Genomic DNA, 26,801 nt, shown 5'->3' with positions numbered 1-26,801 from the left:
TTTCTGATTGCTTTTTTTAATAGCTTAGTCCCCGAGGGGCTCAACTTGTTATTGAAATTGTTTTCTTTAATGGGCATTTTGTGCTTTTCCCCTGGATTATTTTACTTACTTGGAGTGGTGAATGCATGCCAGTTCAAAAATTAAACACTAGGGCAAATGCTACAAACACATTGCCCAACATGTGGTCAGCATTTAGACAAGTATATAAAGCAGAGAATTATTCTCAGCACTGGAGAGAACACTCTTCATTCAATGTTACAGCAGATAAATTATCTCTCATAATTTAGATTATGTTGACAGTTTCAGTATGTATTTCCGGTGCTCAAAGATACTAGTAAGTGTGGTAGGTTTGTCCCAGTTCAGCATACAGACTAAATTCTGCCTTCAGATGAATGCTGAACAGACACAGCGAAAGGCAGATGTGTTCTATAGGATCCTGGCACTGTCAGCTCTCACAACATTTGAACTTTGAATTTATTTCAAAAGCCTGAAAGCTTATTTAGTTGACACATGGGAGGGAAGGAACGGGAGAGAATCTGATGCTTCTCTCACACATGTTTTAAGCCATTGTTGGATTGCTGATTTCATTAGAGAAACTTTTGCTTTACACAGCTGTCAGTGACAGGATACAGTCTATATGAAACTGAATTAGAAATCTAAAAAATATTCTGCCAGATTTCTGATGTTACACCCAGCAGGAGACTATTGAAGTTATAAGCTGGGAAAATAACTTGCTAAAGGAAGACAGATCAAGAAACAGTCTAAAGGGATGGTGGTTACTAAGTGAGTTCCTTAAAGGTCAGCTTTGGGGCTGTGTTTGCTTAATTTTTTTCAAGGTTGGTGCCTAAGTTGTCACAAAGTACTTTATTGAGTGTTATACTGAATTCCAAATCTTTTAGAACCTCACAATTTCTCAATGGTCTCTTATCCTACCAAGTGCTGATACTAACTTTGTCTGCCTCAGTCAGTCTTCTGTAAATACATACTGCAATTTCAATCTTCGATCTATCATCATGCCCTGAACAAATCATCAGAATATGTTAAACAGTAATGCATTCTATTGAAATGAATCCATCAGAGTTGAGGTTTCTAGATTATTTCTTCTCTTTAGGATATTTATTTCACCCAGCTTTAGGCATTTGGCCATCTAGCAGCCCTAATTGCACACTACAGGCAACAGAGAATAGACTCCACTTAAGAATGATTTAAAACTCTAAGATGCCTAGTGTAAATAGCCTTCTGAAAGGATCATCTCTCTACATTAACTGGATAGGTTCATTTGCCCACATAGTTAGGCAGCTGAACTAGAATTGTCTGAATATTTGTTGACACCCTTAATCTGACATTACAAATTCTTGTTACGGGACTTCTAACTTCCTGCACAAATTCTTTTGTTAAGTTGCTTGCAGTTGTTGGAGTCACAAGAGTATGTATTTCATTTTCTTCAACGGCTTTTTGGAAGAAAATATCTTCATCAGTACATTCCCTTAAACTCATAGTTTGATTTGCCATATTTACAGTAAAGACAGTGGACTTGTTGGCTGAGTAAAATCAACAGTATCGTTCCCGTCCCTAGGACATCTCACTTCAACCTGCATTAAAACATTAGCCATCACTGTGCTAGTATTCTTCAAGCCCACTCACTTGGCATTGTTGAGAGAGGACTTACAGGTTTTGTTTCTGTGGGAAGGACTATGAGATAAACAGTGAGCCTGAGGCAAGGATGGGTATGTCCTAAAAAAAACACTGACCTTCCAGTATTCATGTCTTCTCTGTCATTGCAGCATCTAGCTGAAGAGTGAAGACCGTGCCCATTACACCAAAAAGGAAGAAGAGTGAACTGAAATTAGTAATTTTTGGATGTGTCTTCTCTTAAAAATCTTAGGTGTATGATGTAAGTTGTCCGAAGCAGGGACATGCAATTCTGAACAGACTTTTTCATTCTGATTCATTGCTCTGCTTTTCAATTTAATTTTACTTTTATTAATGATAGGATATCTGTTTCAGCTCCTTCTGATATCCGTGGAAAAGCTACAGTATTTCCAGGGAAGAAGAATCACGATCATCAAAACTGGCGTATCGCTCTTCACTTTCAATTTCATTCTCAGCTGTGTCAATAACTTTGGCATATTTAAATACAATGAATTGATTTAAGACACACAGCAGGTCCCTAAATAAGATGAGATTATTTTGAGCACATTCTGTAAAAACTTCACACAAAAAGCATGAATGAGCAGCACCCACAGGAGAGCAATCACAGTTAGGCATTTTTAGATTGTACAGATTGTAACTAGATCTTGTTGAGGTCACTAATATACCGTACAACTTTCTGCAGGCTTGAAGCCTGAAGGTAGTAGCTAAGGTTCTAGTCTGACTACTCAATTTTCATGTTACTCATCAGAAAACTCAAAGCACCACTGCACAAAATTGGCAGCAACCTAAGTAGAAAGAACAGTGTCTCAAGTCCTGCTTTCTGTTTCATTTAGGAAAGCTGATCTCTCATTGTAATCTTGACAAAAAAATGTCAATACAAGATTGAATTAGATTTAAGCAATCATTTCAAAACTCACCCTGAAAATAATTACTTAGGGAAAGATTCTCGCTTTTACACTTGTCCTTCTATAGACAGCCTAAAGAAAACAAATCCAGCCTGGAAGTCTCCAACAGGAAACAATTTCAGATTTCTGTTGGTTCCTGTGTTCCCCCTTACTGCAAAAACAACAAAACCCAAGAATAAAAACACACTTTTTAACCTAAAACCTCCAAAATCCCAAAGAAGAGGTTTGTGATACCTCTGTAGTTTTTCTCACCTGTCAAGTGGGGATTATCGTTAGTAGGTAAATTAAGAATTGCCTGAAAAAGAAAGGAGGATTGTTTTAATCAGTCTCATACTGGGAAAGAAATTACTGGGAAGCACCTCGGTTCCACTTTCCCTCTCCCACCTTGCCAATACAATTTCAGAAAAGCAAAGGTTCTTACTCCATTGTGCAAAAGTCAAAGGCCACATTGAGAAAATTTAACCCATTGCACTACATAGAATCTGGAGAAATAGAAGTTCCAAATAAGTGTCTTCTACAAACTGTGGTAACTTTTTTTATTGCCTGTCAAGGAAATGAGAGCTCTTATCAGGCTGGAAGTGATTAAAAAATCCCAATGTATTTTTTAACTTTGCATTTTTTTCAGGCAAATTCTTAAGAAACTGTCATAAAATTATATAATTTTGATTTAAAATCATATTTACCTGCTTTTTACGTCCATGTACACTTTCAAAAATAATAAAAAATAAATATGAAATACAATATTGTCTATATGAGTTGATAAGTTGTCTTCTCTTGCTTCTGCAAAATTCCTTTTATATGTTCATCTAAATTTATATATATAAAATGTATTAATACCTTAGTTCATATGGATTAAATTATCTGTAATTTGCACCAATAAAAGTCATTTTATTACAGGTAGCTTACAACTTAAAACATGGATTCAACTCCTTTTAAAATCAATGGGTAATACTATAAATCTGACCAGTCATACAGAAAATCTTATAATATATAATAAATAATAAATGTAGGCCATCTACTGTTTATCATTTAAAACTGACCTCAAGAGAATAGCTAATAGATATGGATTTTGATTCTATCCAATTCAAATTCTAATTTAGATTCCAGATTAATATCAAAACTGGAAAATTATCTTGTCCACATGGATTTTTACTATTTTATAATTCATAAATGTAATTGTATCAATTTTGCTCCACAAGACATCCAACCCAGGAAAAAAAAAGTCCCCTATTTTTTCATATTTTATACATTTTCATATTCTTGTGCATGTTTCTACAATTCCTAAGCTTCAAAATTTGGGTGCGGGTGGTTTTAATTTTTTTTTTTTTTTTTTTTTATTCTACACATTCGACTTTCTACATGAAAAGCCCATATCCAGACTTTGCAATCAGCAGAGCGTGCAGGAAGGTCAGACTTTGGCCTGCCACATAGATGCACTAAGATGGAAACAGGATCTGTAAGACTGCACTGAAAAAAAGCTTATGCTGCCCTCTATACCACGGATCAATATTACGGAGAGGGGGAGAAGTGAGATACAGCTTTACTGTCCATATAGACCTATGTTGAACAGACTGTGTTTGTCTAGTAGCTGGGTAGTCCACCTTGCATTCCTACCACTAGAGCAAATCTAGCATGGTATGTGATTATCACTTACTATTTACAGGTAATATGAAAAATGGAGAATGAGTTTGGAAAAGGCACTGGAAACCAGACTGACTTCTGGTAGGGAAGCTGCTTACAGTTAGGCCACCTATAATATTAACCATTTATATTAAAAAAAAATGGATAGTTTCAAAAATATGTTGATTTAAAGTTAATACCCAAAACATGATGTGTCAAACAGATATGAAAAAATGTGACACGCATCTCATGTACAGGAAATCATATTTTTAGACTGAAAATTAATATGCTTTTCTTTGTGAAGTATAGCAATTAAGACTGTCTCTCCCCTAGATAGTCCGCAATCTAGATGACATATGAAACTGATGGAAGATAGAGGCAGGAAGGTTTTCTACAATGTCTTTAACAAGGTTTAGAGTGTTACATTTTTCAACCAATTGTTTAGCTAGTGCTAGATGGAGAAAATTTGCAGACACTGTACAGAAAAGCTGAAGAAGGGATTTTTGTGCCTGAGGAAGGAACAGATAAGCAGGCAATTGTGGCTGCCACTGCTCATAGAGTTAAGATTGAACCTTGATAAATTAGCAAATGTGATAGTGTGAGACTAAAAGCTTAAGGCTTGAAAAAGAGAAAGGGGCTGAAGATGCTGTGGTGGGGAAGGGACAGCCAGGGAGAGACAGCGGACACAGACAGACCATGGTTAGCTCAATGAACCGAGAAGCTGATTCTAGCAACAGCTTGATGAATGGAAATTTATCTCTGTGTTCTGGTTTACTCAAAATATGTTTGCTGTGATAGGTCCTACATTACGTGTATCTCACTCTTGTTAGGGCAGGCTGCTTGTATGGCAAGAGTATCTGATACTGCTGGATTTTATAAGGATTACTTGCTAACTTTCAAAGTTAAAGCATCTGCATCTTTTCCTTTGAGTTTTTGGTTTGGATATTTTCTTTGCCACCCTCTCTTTTAAATTCCAGATTAGTCCACAGATTGAAAAAATCCAAACCATCTATCTCTTCTGTAATCACTTCATTCCCACCAAGTGGGAAACAATCTCCAGGTACTTTCCTGATGCTCTATAGTTAACACCAAGGTGAGGAAGTTATTCTGCCATTTTTAGAAGTTACCTTTTGAGTGGAAACGTACCATGCAGAGAGAAATTGCATTTACTGTCTACTATTTCCTCCATTATTTAGGAGGCCAGCTATGACAGATTACATGTGGATGTTGACTTTCTCCTCAGAATGTGCAGTAATATCAGTTTGTAGATTTTTATTTTGTTTGACACAAAGTAGCTTAATCCTTGAGGGAGGAAAATCTTCAGTTTTACACAGTTTATGTACTTTTAGATATTTCTCCTTGTGCACTGCATGATTCTTCTGATAAGATAGGCTGTCTTAAAACTGCTAAATGACATATAAAATTCCGATGGATATAGTACTAAAATACAAGTTTAGTATATTCACTTTCATATGTCATGCACAGTTTAAATTAATGGTGACTAAGGTGGTGAAAAATGAGTGGTCAGCTCTGTATTACAGTACACCAATTCTACAGTGATTAGTTCATAGCTTTTATCTTCTTTTCTTTTTTCTTCTCCAGGGGGAAAATATATATATATATATATATATATATGTATTTTTAACTCCAACTGTTATGACGAAAGAAAAACAAAAAGAAAGAAAAAAAAGAACAACTTGGGAAATAATTACCTGAACATATATGTTTCATGGACATCTGCCTGACTCCAAAACCAGAAGAAAGGTCATCAAAACGGGCTTTACCTACTGCTTCTTACTGTGGATTTTGCTAGTTTGCTGCTCACAGAGGATATCAAGTCATCCTTTGTTTCCTTGGTATTTGGTGAAACTGATGTCTAAATAAGCATAATAAACCACTTGCTGGAAATAAACTATGGGAGCTGGAAATATGACCTGCCCAAACATTTTTCCTCTGATTTCTGGTCCAAGTGTGTAGGAAAGAAGCATCAAGTGCTCAGTGTCTTGACCAGCAGGTCCCATCAACCTGCAAGCCTCGGCCCTTCTTAGGACCCAACACTTGGCATATTTTTTCTCACCAGGCAAGGCAGGCTGAGCACAAGCTCCTATGAAGCCTCTCTCCCTTTGAAGCTGCTTTTTTTATGAAGTATTCTAGATTGTTCTGTCTGCCCAGCTTTGGTCACATGAACCTGCATTCAGGATTTACCCCTTGGTGTACCATCTGAGCTGCTGTGGAGTTCATCCCTCAAGGGATGCTAGGAAATTTAAAATCTGACTTGGGATCACTGCCACACTTGCAAAGTAATAGAGAGGAGACCAGTGAACACCTTAAGTGTTATACTCACCAGAAATTTACCAGCTATTTTCTTTGGCTTCTTCTTTCATATTCATATTTTAAGTATATACTAATTCCAGTTAATTTTTGTATCTTTTTTTTTTTCTTTTTAAAAAGAAAACAATTCTGATTTCCTTTTTTACTGCTTGGATACAGACTTCAAAAACATAGCTTTTTTTTCCCCAAAAGTCTTGAAATTCTGAATAAACTTATAGCAATTCTACTAAAAAAAAATCATCAAATGCCTCGTAGACCTTTTGCTCACTGTGTAGGAGTAGAGGCAGGGGGGTAAATATATTCTTAACATTCATTTTGAAAGAAATTACTTACATGTAGAGAAAAAAGTACTTACATTACTTTTTAATGCTGCAAAATCTACTCCCTACCAAGGTCTCTGTTGAGGATGTTGCACTTAATACAATCCAATATTTTTTTTAATATTGGATTTTTAAAAAAATAAGAGGAAAAATAAAACCCAACAAATCCCTAACTTTAATAAAACTGAATGTAAAAAGGTTGCAAAAGTCATAACCATCCCCAAATTAGAGCATATCTGAATATGATTATTTTTTTTTTATTTATTTATGTTTGTATAGGGCAGAAGGTGCAAGATGCCTAGCAGCAGCATGTGGAGGCGGGAAAAACCTTTAAGTACAGCTGCAAACTGCAAGTACAGGAGGGAGTAGGGAGAACAGCTGGAAGTTCAAGAAGAAACAGGGACATAATGAATCACACTTCCTTCCTAGGCTGCTTCTGGAGCAGCAGGGCTCTTTATTATGAGTTTAGAGTAAGCTCCTACTCTTTTCCACTGCTTTTTTCCTAATACAATATCTCACAGTCTCAAGAACTCTCTGTGGGAAAACAGCCAAATCTGAAGGAAGAGAATATGAAGGACGCATGAGAATTACCTTCAAATATGCAAAGAAGGGAGCAGTCTCCACAGAGGTGGAGGCTAGGACAAGGTAAAAAAAAAAAAAAAAGAAAGATTCAACTGCAGCTAAGACAACTTCCATTAGATACTCAGCAGAACTTATTAACAGTGAGGACAGTGAATCTCAAGGATGGATTACTTGAAAAAGGCTCTATTCTGGCAAGCTCTAAGACCCATTTAGACAAGCATCTGACAGTAATGACATGAGTAGCGCTTATGCAGCTTTGGCACAAGAAGATGGACTACAGGAGCCTTCTGGATTCTTTCCAGCTCTATGAGTCTGTGTGCAAAACAATAGTCACAGCTAATCTGCATTTGCAGATTTGTTCCTGCCAAAAATAAAAGCTAGAATAAGGTGAATCTGAAACTGTGGCTCTTAATCTACCTGTGTGGTTCCATGTCAAGCAGAACCTTTATTTGCATTGTCTCATCCAGGTCACATAGAGGAAAATAATTATAATTCAGTTTCTCTGCATTGCAGGATCAAGAGCTGAGTCAACCCTGCTGGGATTCAACCCACGTTGCAGGGAGTCTAAGCATTTAATATCTGACGTTTAAACCTCTAACCAAATAAAATTTCTGCTGGGATATGTACCAGTCTGCGGTCAGATTTTACGATGTTTCTGTTTGAAATTCACCCACAGGTTTGAGAAATTCCTATGTTTTTACCAGCATAGAGTATCTGTTATGTTGATCTATTTACCTCTTCTTTTCAAGACCATGCAAATGACCAGGATTTCAGTGCTTTTCAAAATTATTTTATCCTCAATATGATTCCATTGAGATCCACAAATGCCTTAGATTTATGCCTGCTCAGTATCTGATGCTCAATTATTAATTCACTAATGTCTGTAAAGTGCTTTGAAGATAAAAAACATTACATTGTAGAACTGCTAACTGATGCTTGGATGCTACTATTACTGCTGCTGAAGCTGTTAGAAAATATGTTTGGAACACATCCCCAAAGGCACATGATGAGGAAAGGTCATGTAGGGCAGCAGTTTATGCAGAAAGGAGTAAATCAGACTGAAATTCTGGAAGTACGCTGTTTTTTTAATGCAGAGTCCAAAAATAATTTGATTTATGAGAATACATATTTTTCTTTAAACAAAGTATGTTTAACTGTTAAGTAGGTCAAACGGGGAAAAAAATCAATAGGAGGAGTGATTTAAAACAATAAGGTGAAAAGCATTTCCCGCTAGCTTCTGGGAAGGCAGGGTACTGTGGTTTCCGTCCTTCATTCCAGTTAATTTGTACATGGACAGGGAGCTCAGTTTGAACGTGAAAGCACATTTGGATGGAACATCCCTTTGGGCAGTTGTAGAGAATACAGAGAATTGCATACTGTAATGGCACTTGGTCTTTCTTGACTATAGAGCAATATAGTTTGGGTTTTGCTATAGCACTTGGTCTGCTCCTGCTCCAGGAAGACATCTTTTTAACCTGTCATGGCCTTTTAACGCTAAGTAAACATCCAAGAAGATCTCAACAAGTAGGGCTTTGCCTCCATTCTCTGGCATTTAACTGCTTGCTCTTAAGAACTGTAATGCCTTTACAGTAACCTCTTTGGCTCCCCTCAGGCCCACCCTCCAGATGGATTACATCTGAGAGTTGTTCTCCCCTCTACAGAAAGAACAATAGGCTTGTATTGATTTTTCACACATCACCCTCCTACTCACACAGACTCACAGTCCTGATCATCAGGTACTTTGGGCATTTTGCTACACTTACACATACATTGCTGCATTACAAAACACTGCTTTCTGTTACAGGATTGCAAATGTTGCTGACCCAATGTCCTGTCACCTCTGTAGAGCACTACCTTTAAGAAAAGCTTGAAGGATCTGAGCAGAGATCAGCTGAAGTGATTAGATAGAGCTTTGACCCCAGGTGTCCTTTATTTGAACAGCAGCCACTGCATGAAGTAAAACTCTACCCCGAGCAGAAGAATTGAGCACATAAAAAACTCCACCAGAGCTGAAACACCTTAGAAATGTGGAAGACAACCGGAGAAGTTTAAACTTAGTGTTTTACTTTATATCTGCAAGCAATGGAAACCAAAATGGACACACAGCCGCCCTCCACCAAAAAGAAAAAAAAAAAAAAGGAAAAAAAAAATGTCAAGAGGAAGCTTTATCTCTGACGATAGCTTGTTCTGAAGCACTTGAGGTTTTTAATAGTTTCAGTCAACTCAGCCAGACAAGGCTAACACTGAAGCCGTAATGCAGGCATTTGAGAACTGCACTCCACGTAAAAATAGAATATATGAGTAACACGATTTTAAACAGAGGATGCTAGAAGAAGTTGAAAAAAGAGAGAAGTGACTTAATCCAAGCCCCAGTTTTAGGAGGTAGAGTCCTTTATAAAAGGCAAAACACTAAATGGGATCTGGAACAAAACACTCAGAGGCTATTGAAAGATCCAAAATTAACTATGTAAAAAACAATTCAAATTTGAATAGCAAAGGAGGCAAATCAGTTCAAGCCTAAGCCCACAGACTGTTATTCAGTCATGATCGAGATCATAGGAAATTCAAAACACAAGAAATAAATTAATCAAGAGTGGAAAGGCAGGAGTTCAATACTGGGAGCCTCTAAAATACAGCTCATGAAGCAATAATGTAAACACGAACACATTCACATGTAAACAGAAAAAGTAAAGATAACATATGACCTTTGAAGAAAGTACTAGCATGTGGGTTCCCAGACAGCACAGGGGGAAAGGTTTATGCCAGGAGCAGCAAGAGCACGCTGCTCAGCGAGGGCAGGGGAGCTGGCAGCCTGGAGTCACAGCAGGCAGTGGCCCCACAGTGCCCTTTCCTGCAGATCAGGTCCATTGACAGTGATGAAGATCAACCACAGTCCAGATCACACACATGTCCGTAGGGACCAAGCAGATCCCAGGTCCAGCCAGAACATCAAGTAAGGGTCACAACCAGTGAGAGACATGGCCAGGCACGGGTATCTCTGTGGTATAGCACAGGCAAAGACCAGGGGAAAATGCCTGAGCTCAAATGCAGCTCCTGAGTGAAGTGGGAGGCCCCAAGAAGGCATCTCCTACCTATGTCACACCTCCACATTACAGCTGCACTGTGTGAGATGTAGCCTTGAGCACAGGCAACCAAACACCTAGAAGGGGAATGGAGGCTGCAGAGCCTGCTGGTACACTTCTGGCAGTAATTTGACATCTGTATGTGGTATATGCACTTTTTCTTTTATGAAAGCAGTTGGGGGGAAAATACCTCTTTCAAGAACACACTCAAGTATCATAGCTTAAGTTTAACATGCTACAGTCTACATCCATCAATGAATTTTTTTTGCTCTGGAGACATAATAGTGCTAGTGGTGGAAACAGCTGCTAGAGGATTTACTAGAGCATGCCAGAGCTGTCACATCCGTGTCTCACATCCTCAGTTCAACATATGCTCCATTGTCATATAACAAAGGACATGTGCCCTGCTGTGACACTCCATCCCCTCTGCTACTACTACACATATAGCCACACAGAAACTATGGCCCAACAGTCACTCTGTGAATGATGCAGTCTACGTGACCTGAGTAATAAGGCAAAACTCATATGACACAAAGTTTTATCCTATTATTTCTCCCTGGAGCATGTACTAGCAAGCATAGGATATAGGTCCAGCTTTACAAAAAATTTTCTTTACTAGAGAAAAGAAACAAGAAGTCACTCACTGTGCAGTTTTATCTGACAGAAAGCTCCAGAATAGTATTTTGCCTTTACCTTGGTCTTTTTTTTCCCATGCCAATACTTGCATGATGCCTGGCCAGCTTCTGACAAACTGATGGTGCTTGTCTGAGATGATGAGTACTCAAATATCACTCTAATATCTTTGGGACCAACTCTTGGCTCATGAAAAAAAAAATTAACTGGAGGAAAATAAATACTTGATTCTTTACTGTCAAAGTGAAAAGTCAGGAGCTGATACAGGAATGGGTTGATTTAAACTGAAGGTCAATCCAGTCCAGAGCCCTGTCTCTTACAGTACCAATAGTTCCCCAGAGATAAAAGAGCAAGGACAGAAAAAGCGTGCCCAGTTAATGCACCTGCAGAGATATAAAAATCATACAGCCATACTTCAGTCAGGGTATGTCTAAGAAATCTGGTAGGCTACCTTCAGTGAACCAACCTGAAGATGAACCCTGGAAAACACAGGTTGTTTCAGAGTTTAATCATATTCAGAGACAGATTATTAGTCGAAAAGCATCTGTTCATCATATTACTGACAGCTGGAGTGTCTGACTGATGGGATGCCAATGATGCCTCTTAATATTTTGCTTCATGCTACTACAAATTTGTATTTATTTAGAGTAAGATTTTAAATTCAAGTGGTTTACGCCTTTGAAAGGTGCTTTGACTCTTGTCCCATGTCAGTGAAAAGTGTGATTTGGCCAGTGGCTGTTGCTGAAGCAGGTCCATTTAGCATAACATCTTTAAATAGTAATCAGGGTTGGGATCAAACCTCAGCTTCCCAAGTTACACTACAGAGTTCAAAGAACGAGGGCAGCTAATCATTATTTGCAGGAAAATTTTGCTCTGAACTTTATACTTCAGGTCAGTCTTTTGCCTAGAAACCCCTAGGAATCTACTGCTTTGCTATATAATGTCTGCAGTTCCCATATCCATTAGCCAAAAGCAGTCATAGAATTTTATACTGGTGCATTAGGACACTGAACACGCCAGGGAGAAAATGAAGTTAATGTAATGGCAAATTACTTTAAAAATTTTCTCTTCTGTGCCTTTAAATTTCAGACCCTGAAAAGAAAGCAAAAGAAAAAAGAAAAAGAAGCACATGAAAGGAGGAGATCAGCCTGTGACTGAAAGTCCAGCTGTGTAAACAAGTTTAGTGACTTCTTTTATCTCTAATTGGCCTTATACACTGATCTTTCTGGTGCCAAAATCACACACTTCACATTAATTCTTCAATAATACAGCATTATTTCCGGACAGAATTGGACTGAAATGTCAAAGTGGTCACTTGCAATCTACTAACATTTCAGGTCTTTTCCAGTGAACATCAACAACTGTCTTTAGTTATATTACTTTGAAAGTTTGAAAAGGAAACAGGTTTATACCACTGAAAATGTGAATATAGGCACTAAAATTGTGCTAATGGTGCTATTCACTGCATGAGACATAGAAGACACTCAGCTGGCATACATTTTTTTGGCCAAATTACATTAACTTCAGAGATACCATGCCAGTTAATATGGTCAAATAATTGGCCTACAAACTTCAGAAGATATCCATCTCACAAATGCAGAACAGGCCGTTGTCTTTCCTGATAGTTTAGGACCTTTGAGTAACAAGATATTCACATAATTATGTAGGCCAGTCTGGAGTAGACACTGGGGTAGACACTGAAAAACTCCAGTGAGACAAAGAAGCCACGTGTACAGGGGAATGAAAATCAATACTGATAAATGCAAGGTGATGCACATTTGCCGTAAAAGTAAATTAATGAAGCAACAAGAAAATTAACTGTCTATCCGTCTGACATGGGTCAAAGTCACCCATATGTGAGAAATGGGCATCAAAGCAAGAACACAGTCTGTGCACAGTTGTGATCAGGAAAACAAATATTTAAGGTTACATGGTGTATGTGGCACAATGAAATAAGGAAAGATTGTGTCAATACAATGATGTAGTATTGCCTTCACATTTAAAGGGGATTTGATAACATTACACATAGCAATGAGAAATGTGTACAAGAAACAATACATGTCTGTTACTTAGTCCTTCTATTTCTTCTACAGGATTATTACACAAAATCAGAAAAAAGTAAGTTCAGAAAGAATCGCTGAAGTACTTTTTCTTGCTACATATCTCCAAGCTGTGATTATACTGCCCTAGATGTATATGTGTGTGTATGTATAAAACTTAGCTATAACTTAGGTTAATAACAGGACTGATAGCTGTTAAGACAGTTGTAACTCATATGAAATCTGGCATTAGCTGATAATAAATATTATCTCAAAACCAACCAACCAAACATAATTCATGGCTTAAGATAGCCTCTATTGTTTACAGATCTGTCATATGATAAACAGACATTTTGCATTTAGTAAGTCCTTCAAAGCAGCCAATAACAGTGAGAAACAGAATACTACACTAGACTGACGTCAGTTTGATTCAGTTTGGAAATGTCTGTTTTGCTAACAATAATTGTTTTCTACCAATAGATGACTAGAAAAGACTCTGAGTGACCTGCTGTAGTCATTCCTGTTTTGATCAGGAGGGTTGGACTAGAGACCTCCAAAGATGTGTTCTAAAATAAATGATTCTTTGATTCTGTGATTCAATGAAAGAATACAAATAATTTTATAGGACTGATATTGAAAGGAATATTTCTATGCAAAAAGGTATATATGGTTGAATGTGTTAAAAAAAAATAACACCAGAAAAAGAAGCTACAGGTTAGGCTTTTTTTAATTAACCTACTCATAATAGCATGTAAGTCAATTCCTCTAGTGCTGTATTATTCTGTTACAGACAGTTTGCTTTGACCCCAAACTAGTTTAAAATAAATTGTAACAGACGGTCCCATACTAGCAGCCTCAGAGAAGACTACAGCAAGAAAATACTTCTCTGCTTTAGTACTAACTTATATTCCCTCCATTTCCTATCCTTCACATGCAGCTCTTTGTTTTACTTCTGAGCTCATATCCATTAGTAGACATCAGCAACACCACCTGTTCCTTGCAAAAGGAGGGTTAAGGAGAGTGTAACAAGACAGAAAATTCAGAGCTAATCTGTTAAGTCAGGCTGGCTTCACTCTCTATTCCAAAGAAAAATTCTATGAAAAACAAAATGCAAGAGAATCATAATTCTCATAAAACTGAACAAAATGGTGTCTCTATTTAACAAGTAACTTATTTTGGAAGTGTCTAGTTACTGAGTATGTAAGCACTGTTGCCCGTATCAAACGTCCTCATTGTTCAGGTTTAGGTCACAGCCACTTCTCTTCCCTTTAGCATGTAAAATATATTTTGATTCTTCACTCAGATCAGCTGTTTGATTCCAGTTGTTAAAAAATCAGAAAGAAACACACAACAGTAACCAAAATAAATGAATCATTTTGCAATAGTTTTATGAAACACTAGAAGAATGATTTATTTAAAAGTCTTCTATCTGGGTTACTCTGAAAGAATGTCCATAGCTTGGTAACTTTAGAGCTTAAGTACACATCATTATCATTAATAAGGCATTTCCTTTAATTTGTTGGGATGAAACAATGTGTGTTTCTAGCCTGAACGTTTTCACTAAAGTAATTCAAAATTAGTCCACCTGTGGCTACACTAGGGCATTAAACCTGCCCAGGACCACTTTTATGCAGAAGGTGGCATGCTAAAGCCAATGTCCATCTTACCAAATCCTTTCAGCTGCAAAACAAGATGGTCACATACAGAAAACATTGAGAAAACCGGATTCTGATTATTCCTGAAACACTCCAAGATATTGTTCAGAAGAGCGCAAGTTAGCAAAGACAACATTTTTTCCAGGGACTGATCTAAAACCTGAAAAGTAGAGATGACTGAAGTTTTACGTCAAGGAAGCCTTCTCTGGCATAGTTTAATTTACCAGTTTAGATATAGTTTTAGTATTTCTACTGATTGTTTTCACAGCAGAGTTGATTCTTCTAAGAACAGGCTTTGGCAGGGCAAGTTAAACACCATCTTCCCTGGTAGAAGAGGTATTTAGGCCTGCTGTCATTCTTTGATTTCTGTGTTGAAGTAGATTTGTTCAGTGGCTTGCAACCACTGAAACTAGATGCCCAGTCTTAATAAAAATCTAGAGAAATTAGGCTGCAAGAAAATATCAGTAGTTAAAAAGAAGAGACCATAGACGTGAACTTCACTGATTCATTGAGTTACAAGTGTTAACAGGGACGTAATTAAGAACGGCTTTCTCCGAAGACAGAGGCCTGCTAGGTAAACTGGAGGAAAAGACCCATTTTTAGACTTCCCTTGGGGACCGACCTCTAGAGGGCAACACAATCATACGAAATGGCAATTCAGTACTGACAAGGGCAGTATCAAAACTGCACACTAATCAATATCATTCATCCTCCCTTTACATCCTAAACCTCTTCTTATATAGAACTTAATTTGAAGGACCAACTTTTACAGAATTACACATGTAATGACCAGATACCACCTGTATGGTTAGTGTGACCATTTTGTACCTTCTATTGACACTCATTCATGGCCATAAAATACATGACTCTAAAAATACAACATTTAAGCTTGAAATAAATAGAAATATCTATAAGCTCTCAAGTCTTTTATTCTCTGAGAATAAAACCACTCTTATGAAGAAGACTAGAGTGCCACACTCAGACCTCCAAGCTCTGAGTCCGCAGTGATTCCAGACTGATAATCCTCAAGCACTTTTTTCAAAGCATTCCTAAAACCCCTCTCTCTGTGTCACTCAGTATGATAATGTCTAAACACATACAAATGTGTAAATAAAAATAAAATCTTCCCATAGTTGTTCTCTAAGTATCCAAGTGCCTTTTACATACTACATCTCCACCTTTCTTAGATGTCAGTCACTTCATGGAAAGGTTGCCTACATTGTATCTTGGAAAGATAAAACATATAGAACATACGGTCTGTGCTTCACTTGTAAATAATGCAAGTTTTATTAGTAAAACAAGGATTAGTCCTCAAAGTTCTTTGACAAATAGATTATTAATACTATAGGTACTGTGTTAGCAATAATATAACAGCAGAAATGGCATAATGATTATTTCTCTTAAAGCACTCTGAAAAGCATTCAATCATTAGCTCCTGCAGCCATTCACTGTGGACTGCAGACTAATACTTCCATTTTCAAATGTCAATTTTTGCCATTAAATTAAATGAAAATGTGGATCAGTGTGATACATCATCATCTAAAGCAACTCCTGAGGAAATCACTAGAGTAAAGCCATTAGCGTTGCCTGCCATTTTCTAAAACGTCTCAGTCTGAAAAGGCAGGCTCTGTGGTTTCAGATGTCTGCCTGCTGAATCCTTCTCCAGCCAAGACTGCAAACACCCAGCCTGCTCCTCACCCAGGGCAGCTTTACAACGTGGTGCTTGGAACGAACGAGAGGACAGCACATGGCCTGGGCCTGCGCATAAGGCAAAGAATAGGTCGGTCTGCAATCCTCACTGTAACAGGTTTTGAAAGATCAGTTTTCCTGCCTTCCGGAGAAAGATTTAGGTAATTGATGTTTGTACAGCTGTATTGGGTGTCCGTGGCAAGGTGTAGGTGACAGGTGACCCCAGGGGTGGCCTCTGTGGGAAGCAGCCAGGGGTACTGAACACAGCCAGATCCAGCCAGTTCCAATAGACCCACTGCAGGACACAGCCGGTCAGCCAAGGTGGTGGCACCTCTGGGAAAACAGATTTCAGAAAGGGCAAAATGGTTCATGGCAGTGTGGAAGAGTAAGGAAAAAGAGTGAGAAACAACACTCAAAAACAAGGAGGCAGGAGAAGCTCGAGGTACCAGAGCAGAGATTCCCCCCTCAGCCTGTGGAGAAAACCATGGTGAGGCAGGTTGTCCCCTTGCAGTCCATGGATGATCACACTGGAGCAGATATCGATACTGCTGACCATGGAGAATCCCATGCTGGAGCAGGGGAAAAGTGTGAGAAGGACAGAGCAGCAGAGAAGGACTGTACAGACGGAATGAAAAAAAATAAAATTAAAAATGTCTCACTCCTCTGCACTGCTCAGGGTGGGAGAGAGGTGGTAGAAGAGTTGTGAACAAAGGAGTGAAGCTGAGCCTAGAAAGATGTGGGGTGGGGAGTGGGGGGAAGGTGGTGTTTTAATTTGTTATGTGTGTTCCCCCCCAATATATATTAATTGACAATAAATTAAATTAATTTTCACCAAGTTGAGTCTGTTTTGCTCTTGATGGCAAATGGTAAGCGATGTCCCTGTCTTTATCTCAACCCATGAGCTTTTTGACCTTAATTTCTCCCCTCATACTCTTGAGATAGGAGAGTGAGAGAATTGGCTCTGTGTGTGTCTGGCAGCCAGCCAAGGTCAACTCACCACAAAAACCTTGAGAACAACCATGTTTTTTCTAAGGAAGATAAATATAATTTTACTATATAATATTTTTGCTGTTCAGAAAGTCATGAACTAGAAGGTCCAGAGAAAACTCTCAAAGATTGCTCTTCTGGCCATTCCTTTGAAGTCCTCAGTCAAGTTTGGCTAGGTCTATCTCACTAAAAGGTGTGATTTGAGCCCAAAACTCATGTAGACTTTGAGAACATGGAGCATATGAATAATTGATTTCTAACCTCTCCCTCTCCTTCTTCATATTTCATTAAGCCCATAGTGCAGTCAATTGGAGCTGCTAGACAGTCCCTCCTCTTCAGTTTATCCTGGAATTACCTTGAAGAGAGGCAACTGGATACAGAACACTTTTACAACTAATGAAATGCTAAATCTTTGATATATCACTCATTATATCAGCAGGGAAGAAACAAGCCTTTTATAATCCTTTCTGCTGAATTGAGAAATTAAAATAATTGATATATAGCATGGGCTTTGCAGTGAGTTCTGAACTCCCCATATAATAGGATTGCAACTGCAACCTAAGCAGAACATCTCATGCACATTTGCCAGCTGAAGATCAATTACAGTGCTTTAAAACCACTTCAAAGAATTCAAATTTACATCAGTAACATCTGGTTGGAAATTAACCTGAGAAAGCCATGAGACATTTTTCTCCTAGTTGCATATATGACCAAATAGACCATGTCTCAAGAATGGAGAAATTCTCCCACTGAACTTCACAATCTCAACACAACTGCATTCACATTGAAGTTCTTGGTCCCCAACATTTCCGAGATAATCTGCAACCTCAGGTTGGAGAAATTCATTCAACTTGTACCAAATGCCAGGCACTGGTAGTTACTGAAGGTCTCCTTTACTCTTAACAAGGAGGTGAGTGACTTCCAGAAAGATGCAGCAATTTGCAGATCAAGCTTTACAGAATCCTCTCCAGTGACTTACCAAGTAGGTGGGAAGTAAAACAGGTATGACACTCAGCCCAGTAGAGGGCAACAGACCCCAGTGTACATTAACCCCACAGTAGCCCTCAGGAAAACAGCTGTCTCCGACCTGAACCTTATGGTCTGCAGATAGAGGATAAATAGATAGAGATGGAAGAAGAGAAAAAGTCAGAATTCTGATGACGACATTGATAAATCTCCCTGGTCCTAAGGAGAAAGCTGTTCCGATTTGCTCAGTCTGATAACCTTTGTTCTTCTCCAGAGTAGCAAAACTGGTTTCAAATGACATCATCATGAGGTAAAGATTTTATTTAATTTGGTTAGATATACTGGTATTGAGCTGCATTACCTATAAGTTGATCAGCGACAGGAATTAAAGGAAACATCTTCTGGTTGAAAGAAAGCTTCATCAGGGCAAAAGTATGAGGCTATGTTGGTATATCTTGGTTTATAAAACAGTATTTCTTGCATTTTTTAAATTTCATTGTAGTAGAGGCAGGAATTTGTATTTTATTTCTAAAAGACAAACCCCAAACAATGTAAAGGTAAATTTAAAGGAGCAAAAACTGGAATTTGGGGAATATAAATACAAGATCCTTTCAACCTGCTTTTCACTTAACAGGATAAAAACAGAGGAGGAAAAAATATTTAAGGAACAATAATTATTTGAAAGCCATGGCAGAACTTGTGGAGAGGTCAGCAGACAGTCCTAGGACTTGTTTGAAAGATGGGATCTTTCTGAATAACTTTGAAAAAACGCTGATGTTCGTTGCATCTACTCAAATGCTGAAGACTGGACTGTAACTGTCAGGGAAGAGACAGTTGCACTAAAACGTGGCAGATCCCTCCCCGATCCACCTTGGAACTGCATAACTACTGAGCTGACACTTGGTGCTTTGAAACAGTTATACAACCAGAAAAACCCAGAGAAAAGACTATGAAAGAAAGTCAGTTGTCAGCAGAACAAGGAAAACGAAGGCTAAATAACAGAAATAGAAGTGAAAGCTTTTAAGCAGGGGGAAAAAATCACAGGAGAAGGTGTCAGGGATAATGCCATTAGCAGTGACAAATGGAAAGCATTGATTAAGAAGGTAGTGAAAGCAGACGAGGGAAAAAAATGTCTTTGAGCTTTTATTCAGTGGTTTCAAATCTTTCAAAGATTCCTACAACCATTTCTTTCAAATGCAGAAACTACATTAGGCATAATAAAAGCACTGATCAAATCCTTGTCAGCCTATATAATGAGTTAGATCTTTCAGGAGAATTGCCTGTCTATTGTGATACCAGCTTAATATCTGAATATCAATGATTTACTGTTATTGTTTTGGCTAGATTACAAGACTTGGAAAATGTGATTAGAAGTTGCTGTGGAGGCAGAAAGTATTTTATAGACATGTGCGGATCAAAGGGCCTGCCTAGACTAGTAATCTGTATCCAGACATAGTCAACAGCATCTTACATTTCAGAAGATGATGAACTATCCATGATCCATTTTCTGGGAAGTCCACCACATTCCAGTCACTCCAATATTACTATTCCTCCCTCTAAGTCCCTTAAATTCCACAGCAGAAGGAACTGTACTAAAAGCAATTGAAGTTTTGCCTTTGACTTCAAGAGGGCCAAGATTTTTCCTTGCAATGCTCACAAAAGGATTGATTGCAATTTAAAAAGCTGAATCCTGGACCCCATTTCTGCCACTCAGGCTTACCTTCTCAAGTAATCCTCTTGTCCAGAAGCCATCTTTGCTTCTGGAGTTCTCAATGCATCCCTCTACTTTGTGCTTGGCTTTTAGAGTTGAAGTACTTCAGAAAATTGACTGTCTTTATGTGGAGTTTTTTGTCAGAACTGAACATGCTGTAGGTACTAAACAAATATTAGGCAAAGAATAACTGCAATAAGCAGCCAATTTTATAATGAAATATGCTGATATGCTAGGTGGAATTGCTTGCCACAAAAATTTTAAGAAATTTTGAAATTGCTGATAAATAGACAAAATAGATTTCTAAGAAACAAACCAATGACAGCTATTTTGAAAAGAGAGGGGAAATTACCCATAATTAGAGTGATGCAGTCAATGAACTATTAACCGTTTATAGTTGGTGCTCTAGGGAGTTACAATGAACTATATGAATGTCAGCTACTTTTTTTTTTTTTTTTAATGCACACAGGAGTTTCACATGTACTCACAACATACTTAATGTCCCCAGAAAAACATAAGAATGAGATTTGCAACTCAAACCAAAGAGTTAGACAACTTCCAGCTAAGCCAGGGTGATGTCATTTATCTTTTTTCAAAATAACTAAGAAAACAATCAAATGTCTTAAATGAGAAGGTGACTGCAGACAGTCTTTGCTAGTTCCACCACTAATGAAGTGAATAGTAGCAATATTTGACATTTCTATTGCATCTTTCATCCCAAATCACCTTAATCAATTTCATATCTATTTGGACACATATTTTAGCTCTTACATATGACTCAAATCAAATCATGGAAATTATAGAGCAACACACAGCAAAAAATCCATTGTATTTTTAAGTTCAAAAAGGGAAGGATTTCTTTCTTATCAGTTGAGACTATATAGGAAAATGTTCAAGAAATTAAAAAGACACTTTAGCTACAATTACCCTTGTAATAGTTGTGGTAGAACGTTGTATCTGAAGTGGATGAAGTACTTGGAATCTTAGGATCCTTTCCTATCCAGGTGACAATGAGGTATGTTATGAAGCTTGTTTGACCCAATCTTTGCTACAGGCGAAGTTTTTCCCATTTAGGCTTCTTTTTAGAAAGATAATAAGCCAGGAAAAAAAGATAATCTAAGTGAACATTGTCTGAGTGATGATAATCAATTGATGTATCAACTTGCTTCATTTGATGGGCTTTAAACTCTGAGTCTTTAAAATTGTGTTCATATACTTAACATGGCTAATTCCACTGAAAATGTGATAAAATTCAGTTCAATCCATTGCATGGACAGTCCCATAGATAATACTAAATTTATGATAATTATATGAAATTTGAGTGAAAGGTAACAATTATCACCAATAAAATGTCTGGATAACCCAGATTTACCTTCATTAGATTGGAATATTAGGGAGAGTGTAGAGGAATTACACAGGAATGAAGCTGGGTTAACTAACATTGATAATATACAGCTGTGGGCTGGCTTCAGGGGTGGTGAGTTGGTTGATGTGGATAATGTGCAGCTGTGGCTGTTTCCTGCTAGGTAGTTAAATAGCTCTAAGGGGTATAGAAAAGTAGGACAGTATGAAGAGGAGTTCTGGATGATGAGAGATATGGATGAAGCAGAGGGAGGGTGGAGGAGCCCAGAGAAGGAAGACTATAGACACAGCAGAGGTGAGAAGTGGGTGGACTGGCCTGAAGAAGATGGAGAAACAGCATGGACAGTAGATGAACCTTTGAAACCTTGTGGGGGATTGGTGGAGATGCCAGTGCAAGGAACTACTTATTGAAGTTAACCTGGTGTATGAAGATAAAAGCCTTGTTGCAGCTGGGTAGTTTGGATAGTGCTGTGATAGGACAGGGTTAAGAAATCTCTATTCCTGAGTCTCAGGTTTGCATTTTCATTGGTTAAAACAAAACCCAAATGCTTTCTGATGAAACTAAATAGAAAGGGTGTTTCTCAGACTAGCTGTGTACTTGTGGTGGGTTGACCTTGGCTGGGTGCCAGAAGCTCATCAAGCTGTAGTATCACTCCTCTCCTCAGCAGAACAGGAAAGGGAGAAAATAAGGTGGAATAAAAACCCCTTGTGGGTCAAGATAAAGGCAGTTTAATGAAGCAATAGCAAAAATCGCTTACATGAAAACAAAAGGTGTTATTCTCTACTTCCCAGGAAGCAGGGCTTCAGTATGCATAGTGTTTACTCTGGAAAGCAAATGTTGTTAAAAAAAAAAAAAAATGCTGCCCCCCTTGTCCTTTCTCTTACCTTTTATCTGAGCAGATGTCACATGGTATGGACTATCCATCCCACTGGTCACTTTGGGTCAGCTTTCCTGGCCATGTGCCCTCCCAACATCTTGACCACCCCCAGCCTACTAGGGGCAGCAGGCAGGTTGGAGAAGCAGCCTTGGTGCTGTGTGAGCACTGCTCAGCACCAGTCAAAACACTGGTGTGTTGTCACCCCGTTTCTAGCTACCAATACAAGCACAGCACTATGTGGGCTGCAGTGGGGCTCAGCCAGGCCCAATTCAGTGCTGTTCAGGGAAGTTTGATTCCCTGATTTGTAAATCTTTGGGGAAATCTAACTTCTCCTGATCTAGAAAAGCAGTCTTTTTTTTAATCGGCAAGATGTATTCCTATTCTAGCATTATTCCAGTTTTAGTCTTATGAAGTAATACATAATGTTATATTTGTAGGACACAACTTTTTACTTCCTTCTCCTGGAATCATCGGTTTAAAATAATGGACTCAACCAGCATACAAGGACTTGAGAATGTGTACAGTAAAAAGCCTGGCAAAGCCTGTGTTTACAGAAACATTTTTTTTACACCATTCCCTTGGCAAAAATAAGATGCATCAAAAAAGGTGGGACTATTTCATGACCCAGCAAATGAAGATCTGTATTTACTCAAACTTGCAGAGACTTTTGCTTCACTCTTGTGTATGGGACAGACATACAAGATGCATTAGGGCATATATCATATGTATGTTTTTCTTCAATATTAATCTGACAGATAATTGTATTTGCCATGTGGAAAATACTCTGTATGACACAGATCAAAGTTAACAGATGGAACTGCAAGATGAAACCAGAGCTCACTGCTAGGACTGATCTGCCCAAGATGGCAGCACTGAAATGCAGGCAATAAGGAAGGCTAAACTGAATAACTTAAAGCACTGACCAAAAAAATCAGGCAGTTGCATATAATTTTAATCATGTTAGTGTTTTACATAATTTCAGGTTAAACTAAAATGTGCTTTCAAGTTTTGGAGAACTCTAAAACTTAGTGATAGGTGATATATTAATAATGCTTGCATAGGTAATTTTGAGTGCTTTTATTAGTGTCTAATTCTGTTAGCTAGCAAAGCAATGATGGAAAAAAAATTAACTGGTACAAGGTTACCTAGGTTGGAAGATCACTGTATTCTAGTCTTAAATAATCTGAATATATTAGAGACATCAGACTTGGAGAATATTGTTAATATTCTGCAGGGAGAAATAATAAAAAGGAAAAATTATTTTTCAGTGGAAGAGTATGGAAACAAGAAGCAGGATAAAGAAGTTGCAAACACTTGTTCAGATTTAAAGAATAATAATATTCCTGTAGCAGATCTTAAAGTGAATATACCAGAATGAATTCATGTACCTGAACAAATGCATATACACATAGGGACTTACATAGCCCTTACTTCTGATTTCAGTATTTAGCTCAAAAAGCTTGCCTGAATTAAATCTAGATAATGGAACATAATATGAAAAACAATCTTTCTGTTGATCTAAGTAATTTCATGTATCTTTATATCTTCATGTCACATATCTATTTCACTTACATTCCCATACTGACAGCTATAACATTACAAGAAAACAAGATGCTTTTATAACTATATACTCATATAATAATAAGTTATAAAAGCATTCTTACAATGGCTGTTCAGATCCTGGCTTTCTGAAGGTAGGAGTACATTAGTAGAGCTGGGAAATTACTAGTTCCATCTCTAAACTAACAAGAGGGAAGGTATGCATAACAAGGAGAGACCAGTCAGAAAATTGCAAATTCCAGAGGGAACTACAAGGTGAAAAAAAAAAAAAAAAAAAAAGAGAGAGAGAGAAAGGCAGGAGTGTTAATTTCTGTCTGCTTTTTGGCAAAGGCTTATGGTCTAATTTCTCTTTGGCCATTATTGGCAGATGTGTTTCCTTTGTGCTGTGTTCTGGCCAGGCTTTATGAATTAAAAAGGATTGGGAATAATCGATACTTAAAACAAGAAATCTCTAAGGAAACCCATAACCTACATGAAATTATCTTGAGTCACTAAATGACATCAGTTCTTTGGGTTAATAAAATAAGAGTGGACTGTGACTCTAGCAGGTATCCAGACAGTGGAAGTAGGAAGGGTTGGGAAAGATTAAAAAAATCAAGGTGTTAAATATTCCATTTCTCTTATCTCAGTAGTGCAGTGAGGAAGAGGGATATTCTTAAGTTCTGGGCCTAGTGTTTGTTACTGCATCTCACATTCCCATACGCTCTTCTATGCATCTAGGCAATAGTCCCTACATCCTCAGGTTCTACGGGTAGGTTCATTTAACTGGCTCGTTTAACTCTGTATTGCTGAGGCAATAGTGCTGGAAGTATGAGACCGTGTTAGCTTCCTTCACATTTTGTAAGCATAGGTGAAAGAATTACAGGTTTGCGAGATGTTGGCTAAAGTGTTAATATTTTTCAAGCCTAAATTTCATGTATTTTTCTAATTGATTAAGCTGTTTTTCAATCCTGTTAAAACCAGTATTAGATGCCTCACCTAGAATGTTTTATGGAAAGCTACATTTCAAGGGGTTCTGAAGACCTCCCAATGAATAAACTCTGTAATCCTGTCAGAAAATTTCACTTTAAATAAAACACAAAACTATTGCAATCCAAACTGAGAAGCAGAAATCAGTATGCTGGGCTTATGGTTTCTCTCACTATGAGAAGATGGACAGATAAATCTTTCTTGCACACTCCTTAAAGATTCATTGGCATGAACTCACAGACATAATCACACAAGATTGCATGCTGTGTGTTTGGTATATCTCTGCTTTGTCTTTTTTATCCAGTCTCCAGATCCTTTTTATATTAATTACGGAAGTTATTTAAAATATTCTAGGCCAAAATTTTCCATGTGTTTCAGTCCCACAACTTCAGATACCTTAGAAAGAGGTCCAGTTTTCAAGAAAAACTGATAGTCTGGCTGTTATAAAACCAGGATCTGTCATATATTTTGAAGTAGAGTCTCAAACTATATTCATTTTTAAAGACTATGTGCTTAAAGTATATATGGAGTAGTGCTACAGATCTGTAATATTTGGCTGTAGCTCCTTCTCTCCTTTCTGCTTCTCTGCTTTCAGTGGGACCTCAGGGAGTCTTATAATTTTTACATTTACAACAGATTGGTGATCTGTAGTTCTTAGTTTTTCCTACTTCCTCTCTGTTCCCCAGTTTCTTTCTGCCCTGTGTACTCAATGAAAATAGTTCACAAACCAGAGACTGGTGTTGGTGGAGTTGTGCAAGGCACAGAGAGATGATATGGACGAGTCTATGCAATGAAAGTGGATTTATTATCCATGGGCAATACAAGGTACCCAGCAGGAGGACAAAAGAAATTCAGCACCCTCAGATCTATCCGAGTGAGTGCTGCAGTGCTGTGCCCCACACTCCCCCGAGACCCATCCACCCATACTCAGTCCTCTCCCAGCTCCGCTCTCAGAGGTCCACGTCAACAGGGAGAGCTGACAGTGGCCTCCTTCCCAAGCCTTCCCGTTTCCTGTAAAGCTCTGCAGAGTTGTGCTAAGTCATAAACTGGGGCAGGTAAGATGTCAAAATATGTCCAACCCAGTTATTCCAGCTGTAACAACGGTTACCTCTGCAGGGCGAGAGGGTAAAATACGTGGCTGGGGGCAGTATGTGCTTTGCTTGTCCTAGATGAATCCCCTACCCATATATAGCCATATTATAGGCAATAAATAGTTTTGGGAGTTTAGAGTTGGAGTCCTCAGAGGCAAATTACTTTGGGAAGGTGGATAAACCTACATGGTTTGCTGTTACCAAACTGTATTCTTATTTCAAAGGCCAAAATGCAGAACAATGCTGAGTCTTCACTCTGTTGCACAATATAAAAGCACCTGCCCTCCCTCTGCAGCTCTTCCATCTGTGCAATTGCCTGGTGTCACCTAGTGTATGAACAGCCGAGGAGTTCCAGCCTCAGGTGTCTAATTAGCAATCACAAACTTTGTTTTAGTAGGTTAGCATTAATTGTTCTAGAAGTAGCAAGGAGAAGAGGAATACCCTGAAGACAGCCTGCAACTTTGATCCAAATCAAAGGTTTCAGTGGCTCTATAGGCAAAGGCTGGGAGGGTATTTGGGGATGTTTCATTGTCAAAGAAAGATTGGCATTTTTTAGGCAACATACAGGCAAATAATGCAGCAGTCAATGACGAGCTGTAAGGGGCAGAGTGGAATCAAAGGAGAGACCGGGAGGGAGACAGAAGGAACAAAGGAAAAAATCTACAAACTAAAAAATGTCTGCCTAACAACCACAGGAAAGAAGGGAGGCACCCTTTAAACTTTCCCCATCCAGTTCCCTGTATCTTCTTGTGGTCTTGATTGTAGTG

The 26,801-nt window shown here is 38.1% G+C and overlaps 1 long non-coding RNA gene across 1 annotated transcript in view; it reads right to left on the bottom strand.

The window, feature by feature from the left end:
* The window catches only part of LOC308060339, a 33,357-nt gene extending 7,302 nt beyond the window's left edge, over positions 1–26,055 (bottom strand). The window contains exon 1 of the long non-coding RNA XR_013926680.1: positions 1,752–26,055. This is a non-coding gene — a long non-coding RNA (uncharacterized lncRNA). The remainder of the gene's footprint in view (positions 1–1,751) is intronic.
* Between the last annotated feature and the right edge of the window lie 746 nt (positions 26,056–26,801).

This window comes from Falco punctatus (genome assembly GCF_963210335.1).
Source record: "Falco punctatus genome assembly, chromosome: 3".
NCBI lineage: Eukaryota > Metazoa > Chordata > Aves > Falconiformes > Falconidae > Falco > Falco punctatus.
This window is presented reverse-complemented; position numbering and strand designations above follow the sequence as displayed.